This window comes from Arachis duranensis, chromosome 2, assembly GCF_000817695.3.
Source record: "Arachis duranensis cultivar V14167 chromosome 2, aradu.V14167.gnm2.J7QH, whole genome shotgun sequence".
Classification (NCBI taxonomy): Eukaryota; Viridiplantae; Streptophyta; class Magnoliopsida; order Fabales; family Fabaceae; genus Arachis; species Arachis duranensis.
The window spans coordinates 72855736-72861582 of NC_029773.3; the positions used below are offsets into that span (position 1 = coordinate 72855736).

The 5847-nt window shown below is 28.6% G+C and overlaps 1 non-coding gene across 1 annotated transcript; it reads left to right on the top strand.

Annotated features, from left to right (window-relative positions):
* The first annotated feature begins 226 nt into the window (after positions 1–226).
* LOC127745172 (small nucleolar RNA R71) lies at positions 227–330 on the top strand. The gene has a single exon (XR_008006368.1). It is a non-coding gene; the product is annotated as a small nucleolar RNA R71 (small nucleolar RNA).
* The last annotated feature ends 5517 nt before the right edge of the window (positions 331–5847 follow it).

A 5847-nucleotide genomic window follows, 5' to 3' on the forward strand; every position in this document is an offset into this window, starting at 1 on the left:
AGTATCAATTTCAAGAACTCCTTTCCTCTGAGGCGTCCCATTATTCACGGAATTCCTCTCAGAAGTGTACATGAATTGGTTATTTGTAACTATGTCAATAAGTTCCTGAGCTTCTGCAGGCGTTTTCTTTAGGTGAATGGATCTACCTGTAGAGTGGTCCAATGACATCTTGGAAAACTCAAATAGACCATAATAGAATATATCTAATATGGTCCACTCTGAAAACATGTCAGAAGGACACTTTTTGGTTATCTGCTTGTATCTTTCCCAAGCTTCATAGAGGGATTCACCATCTTTTTGTTTGAAGGTCTGAACATCCACTCTAAGCTTGCTCAGCTTTTGAGGAGGAAAGAATTTATCCAAGAAGGCCGTGACCAGCTTATCAAGAATCCAAACACAAGGGTAAGGATAGAAGCAGTGATTGGAGATGAAGAGAGGTGAAGAGAAGTGTTAGTAAATGAATAAATAAATAGAAGATGAGAGAGAGAATTCGAAAATAAATTTTAAAAAGGAGTTAAATGATTTTCGAAAAATAAAGATAAGAAATAAAATTAAAATTAAAAATTGAAACAATTAATTAATTTAAGAATAATTTTGAAAAAGGGAGAGATATTTTCGAAAATTAGAGAAGGAGAAGTAGTTAAGTTGTTTTGAAAAAGATAAGAAACAAACAAAAAGTCAAATAGTTAGTTGAAAAAGATTTGAAAATCAAATTTGAAAAGATAAGAAGATAAGAAGATAAGATCACATTTTTGAAAAAGATAAAATTTTGAAAAAGATGTGATATAAAAGATATGATAAAAAAAGATATGGTTGGAAAAGATTTAATTTTTAAAATTAAAATTAATTACTTAACTAACAAGAAACTAAAAGATAAGATTTTAGAATTTAAAGATTGAACCTTTCTTAATAAGAAAGTAACAAACTTCAAATTTTTGAATCAATCATATTAATTGTTAGCATAATTTTTGAAAATGAAGATAAAATTAAGGAAGAGATTTTTGAAAAATAATTTAAAAAAATAAATTTCGAAAAATAAAAATAAAATAAAAAAATGAAAAAGATTTGATTTTTGAAAAAGTTTTGAAAAGATATGATTTTTAAAATTTGAAAATTTGACTTGACTTACAAGAAACAACTAATTTTAAAAATTTTTGACTAAGTCAACTCAAATTTTCGAAAATTAGGAGAGAAATAAGGAAAATATATTTTTTATTTTTGAATTTTTAATGATGAGAGATAAAAGCAACAAAAATGACTCACAACATGAAAATTATGAATCAAAACTCATGATGCATGCAAGAACGCTATGAATCTCAAGATGAACACTAAGAACACTTTGAAGATCATGATGAACATCAAGAACATATTTTTGAAAAAATTTTGATGCAAAGAAAACATGCAAGACACCAAACTTAGAAATCTTTAATGCTTAGACACTATGAATGCAAAAATGCACATGAAAAACAATAAAAGACACAAAACAAGAAAACATCAAGATCAAACAAGAAGACTTACCAAGAATAACTTGAAGATCATGAAGAACACTATGAATGCATGAATTTTTGAAAATAATGCATAAATTTTTAAAAACATGCAATTGACACCAAACTTAAAAATTGACTCAAGACTCAAACAAGAAACACAAAATATTTTTGGTTTTTATGATTTTATGATTTTTTTTGTATTTTTATTATTTTTTTTCGAAAATATTCTTTAGAAAAACGAAAAAGAGAAAAAAAATTTTGAAAGATTTTTTTTTTGAAAAATTTTTGAAATTAAAACAAAAAGAAAATTACCTGATCTGAGCAACAAGATGAACCGTCAGTTGTCCATACTCGAACAATCCCCGGCAACGGCGCCAAAAACTTGGTGAACGAAATTGTGATCATCAACAATGGCTCCAAAGACTTGGTGCTCTCAAACATAAATCACACTTTGTCACAACTCCACACAACTAACCAGCAAGTGTACTGGGTCGTCTAAGTAATACCTTACGTGAGTAAGGGTCGATCCCACAGAGATTGTTGGTATGAAGCAAGCTATGGTCATCTTGTAAAACCCAGTCAGGCGGATTTAACTAATTTAAGAGATTATTGGTTTTTCGAATAATAATAATAAATTAAATAGAAAATAAAGATAAAGTTACTCATGTAATCCAAGAGATATGCGCCCGGTCTAAGGTAGAACGGAAGTGGTTGTCAGTCACACGCGTTCATAGGTGAGAATAATGATGAGTGTCACAGATCATCACATTCATCAAGTTGAAGTGCAACGAATATCTTAGAATAGGAATAAGTCGAATTGAATAGAAAATAGTAGTAATTGCATTGAAACTTGAGGTACAGCAGAGCTCCACACCCTTAATCTATGGTGTGTAGAAACTCCACCGTTAAAAATACATAAGTGATGAAGGTCCAAGCATGGCCGAATGGCCAGCCCCCAAACGTGGTCAAAAGACTAGATAGTCAAAGACATCTAATAAACTAGTAAAAAGTTCTATTTATACTAAACTAGCTACTAGGGTTTACAGAAGTAAGTAATTGATGCATAAATTCACTTCCGGGGCCAACTTGGTGTGTGTTTGGGCTGAGCTTGGTCTATCCACGAGCTGAGGCTTCTCTTGGAGTTGAACGCCAAGTTGTAACGTGTTTTGGGTGTTCAACTCTGGTTCGTGACGTGTTTCTGGCGTTTGACTCCAGAATGCAGCATGAAACTGGCGTTGAGTGCCAGTTTACGTCATCTAATTACGAATAAAGTATGAACTATTATATATTGCTGGAAAGCTCTGGATGTCTTCTTTCTAACACCGTTGAGAGCGTGCCATTTGAAGTTTTGTAGCTCTAGAAAATTCATTTTGAGTGCAGGGAGGTCAGATTCCAACAGCATCAGCAGTCCTTTGTCAGCCTCCTATCAGAGTTTTGCTCAGGTCCCTCAATTTTAGCCAGAAAATACCTGAAATCACAGAAAAATACACAACTCATAGTAAAGTTCAGAAATGTGAATTTAGCATAAAAACTAATGAAAACATCCCTAAAAGTAACTAGATCATACTAAAAACTACCTAAAAACAATGCCAAAAAGCGTATAAATTATCCGCTCATCACTCCCCCTTCCCAGTTTCCCTTTCTTCTTTCTTTCTTTCTTTCTTTCTTTCTTTTTCCAGCAGCAGTGATGTGTTGTGTGTGTGTGCATCACTGAAGGAGGAAGGGGTGGCTAGGGTTTCTTTTGGGGTAAAGGGGAAAATGTGTGTTAATTAGGGTTAGGGTTTCAATTTTGGAATTTTGGGTTTAATTTGAGTAAGATAATTTTAATAAAATTGGTTCATAGATTATTAATTTGAAAAACTAATTTAATCTCTAAAATTACTTTAAAATATTATTTGTGGTATAAAGATACTAATTAATTCTCAATCAATTTTTCTAATTGAAAATACATAGTAATATAATTAATTTTCTTTATCCTTAAAACTTAAAGTATTAAATGATATAAATATAATTTATCTAAAATCAAATCATATAAAATTCTTATTATTTCATAACTGCCAACTTTATAACTTAAATATAGAAAATAATTCAATAATCATAAAATTACATGAAATTCTGATTTAAATAGCCAAACCTCATTATTTTCGAATTTATAAAACTTTAAATCATAAATAGAAAAATAATCCTTAAGTATAGAGTTTGGATAAAAACCTTAATTTATTTCAAATCCAATTAATCAAAATTGCTTTAAATTATTTCTAATAAAAAGAATTTTTTTGAAATTAAAACTACAAATAAATATATGATTTGAGATTAGTTTAAAGTAGGACTTTTCAAAAGTCTTGGGTCTTACAGTATGCGTGCTGATAAGTTCTGCATAATTCAAAACTCTTCTTCTCCGTCCTCCTCATCTTCTACTACTTCTTCTTTTTCATCATCATCATCATCATCTTCTTTTTTTTTCTTATTCATCTTTTTTTCTTGTTTTATCTTCTCAAGTTTCTTCTTATTTTACTATCTTAACAAGAATAAAAACAAAATAAATCAAACAAAGAAGAAGAAGAAACACATAATGGTACAAAATTATTTGGAAGACGATGAACTTACATTCATTCAACTAAAAGAAAGAAAGAAATAACGAAAAGAAGAAGAACAAGAAAAAATGCATCATTAGAGGAAATATTTTTCTGTATTTGCAGCAAATTTGGGTGTAACACGAAGATATTTGTGTATATTGTTTAATAATTTTCGGTGTATGTGTGCTGATAAGTTCTGCATAATTTAAAACTCTTCCTCTTTCTCATCTTCTGCTACTTCTTCTTCTTATTTCATCATCATCATCATATTCTTCTTGTTTTCTTATTCATCTTTTTTCTTTTTGTTTTACCTTCTCAAATTTTTTCTTGTTTTACTCTCTTAATAAGAATAAAAATAAAAAAATCAAACAAAGAAGATGAAGAAACATATAATGTTGCAAATTTACTTGAGATGTGATGAACTTACATTCATTCAACTAAAAGAAAGAAAGAAATAAGGAAAAAAAGAAGAAGAAAAAAATGTAGCATTAGAAGAAATATTTTTCTGTATTTGCAGCAAATTTGGGTATAACACGAAGATATTTGGATGTATTGTTTAATAATTTTCGATGTATGTGTGCTGATAAGTTTTGCATAATTCAAAATTCTTCCTCTTCTTCCTTTTCATCTTTTGTTGCTTCTTCTTCTTCATATTCTTATTTCATATTCTCATAATTCTTCTTGAAAAGAAAAAATCAAATAAAGAAGAAAAAAATACATAATGTTGCAAAATTAATACAAAGAGGAGGAGAAAAAAATATAGCAACAACAACAGTAATAAAAAAATGATGATGAAAATGAAACAAGTCAAGAAAAAAGAGGAAAAATACAAAGAAAAAGAAGAAGAAGAAGAAAGAGGAGGAAGAAGAGGAACACGGAATACAAAGAGGAACATGACTTCACGCGCACGTTATGCAAGTAAATTTTGTTGAGTTAGGATTAACTTGTATGAGTTATATACCAAAAATTCTTATATGTATAGGGGTACTCTATCATCATCTAGTATGTTAATATACATTAGAAAAATAATTTTATGTACATGTATTATATTGCACATCATATGTGTGATGTTAAAATAAAATTAAAAACAAAAAAAGTGAAAAACAAACTCATAAAAAATAATGCTACCTCACTTAAACCAAAACTCACAAATTATATATGAATAGATAGATAAATAGATATGAAAACTATAACATTTTTTTAAATAGTAAAAACAGTACGTAACAAAATTTTTATTTTATATTTTATAAATAATAAAAGGGCATTTAAAAACTATAAAAATACACAATTACCTCTAACCCTCTTTTCTGTGATCTGTAATTGTTCATTTTCTTTTATTTTACTGCGTTTTTTTTTGGTGACTTTTATTTTACTGCGTTTGATTATCAAAAGGAGCGTTTGTTTTATTTTTTTCATAATTTTGCACTCAATTAAATGATTTCATAAAATTAGCTTTTTTCTTGTCAAGTGATCAAGTCCAATAGACTTGGTCACAAAGACTATATTTTGGTAGATAAACTTTTTTTATTATTATTTCAGTTACTTTAAATATACACTTTTTAAATAATAAAAATACACATACAGTAATAATTTTATGCACTTCATGTAATAATATTATTAGTGAGTCAAATTATAATTATGTTTAGTGACCAAACTCATGCCACTAATAATGATATATTCAAAGAATTAATAACACAAATAGTAACGATAATAAAATGAAAATGATAGCCACAAATCGGACATGAAAGAGCAGAGCCTTTGGGGAAAAAAAAAAAAAAAAGCCT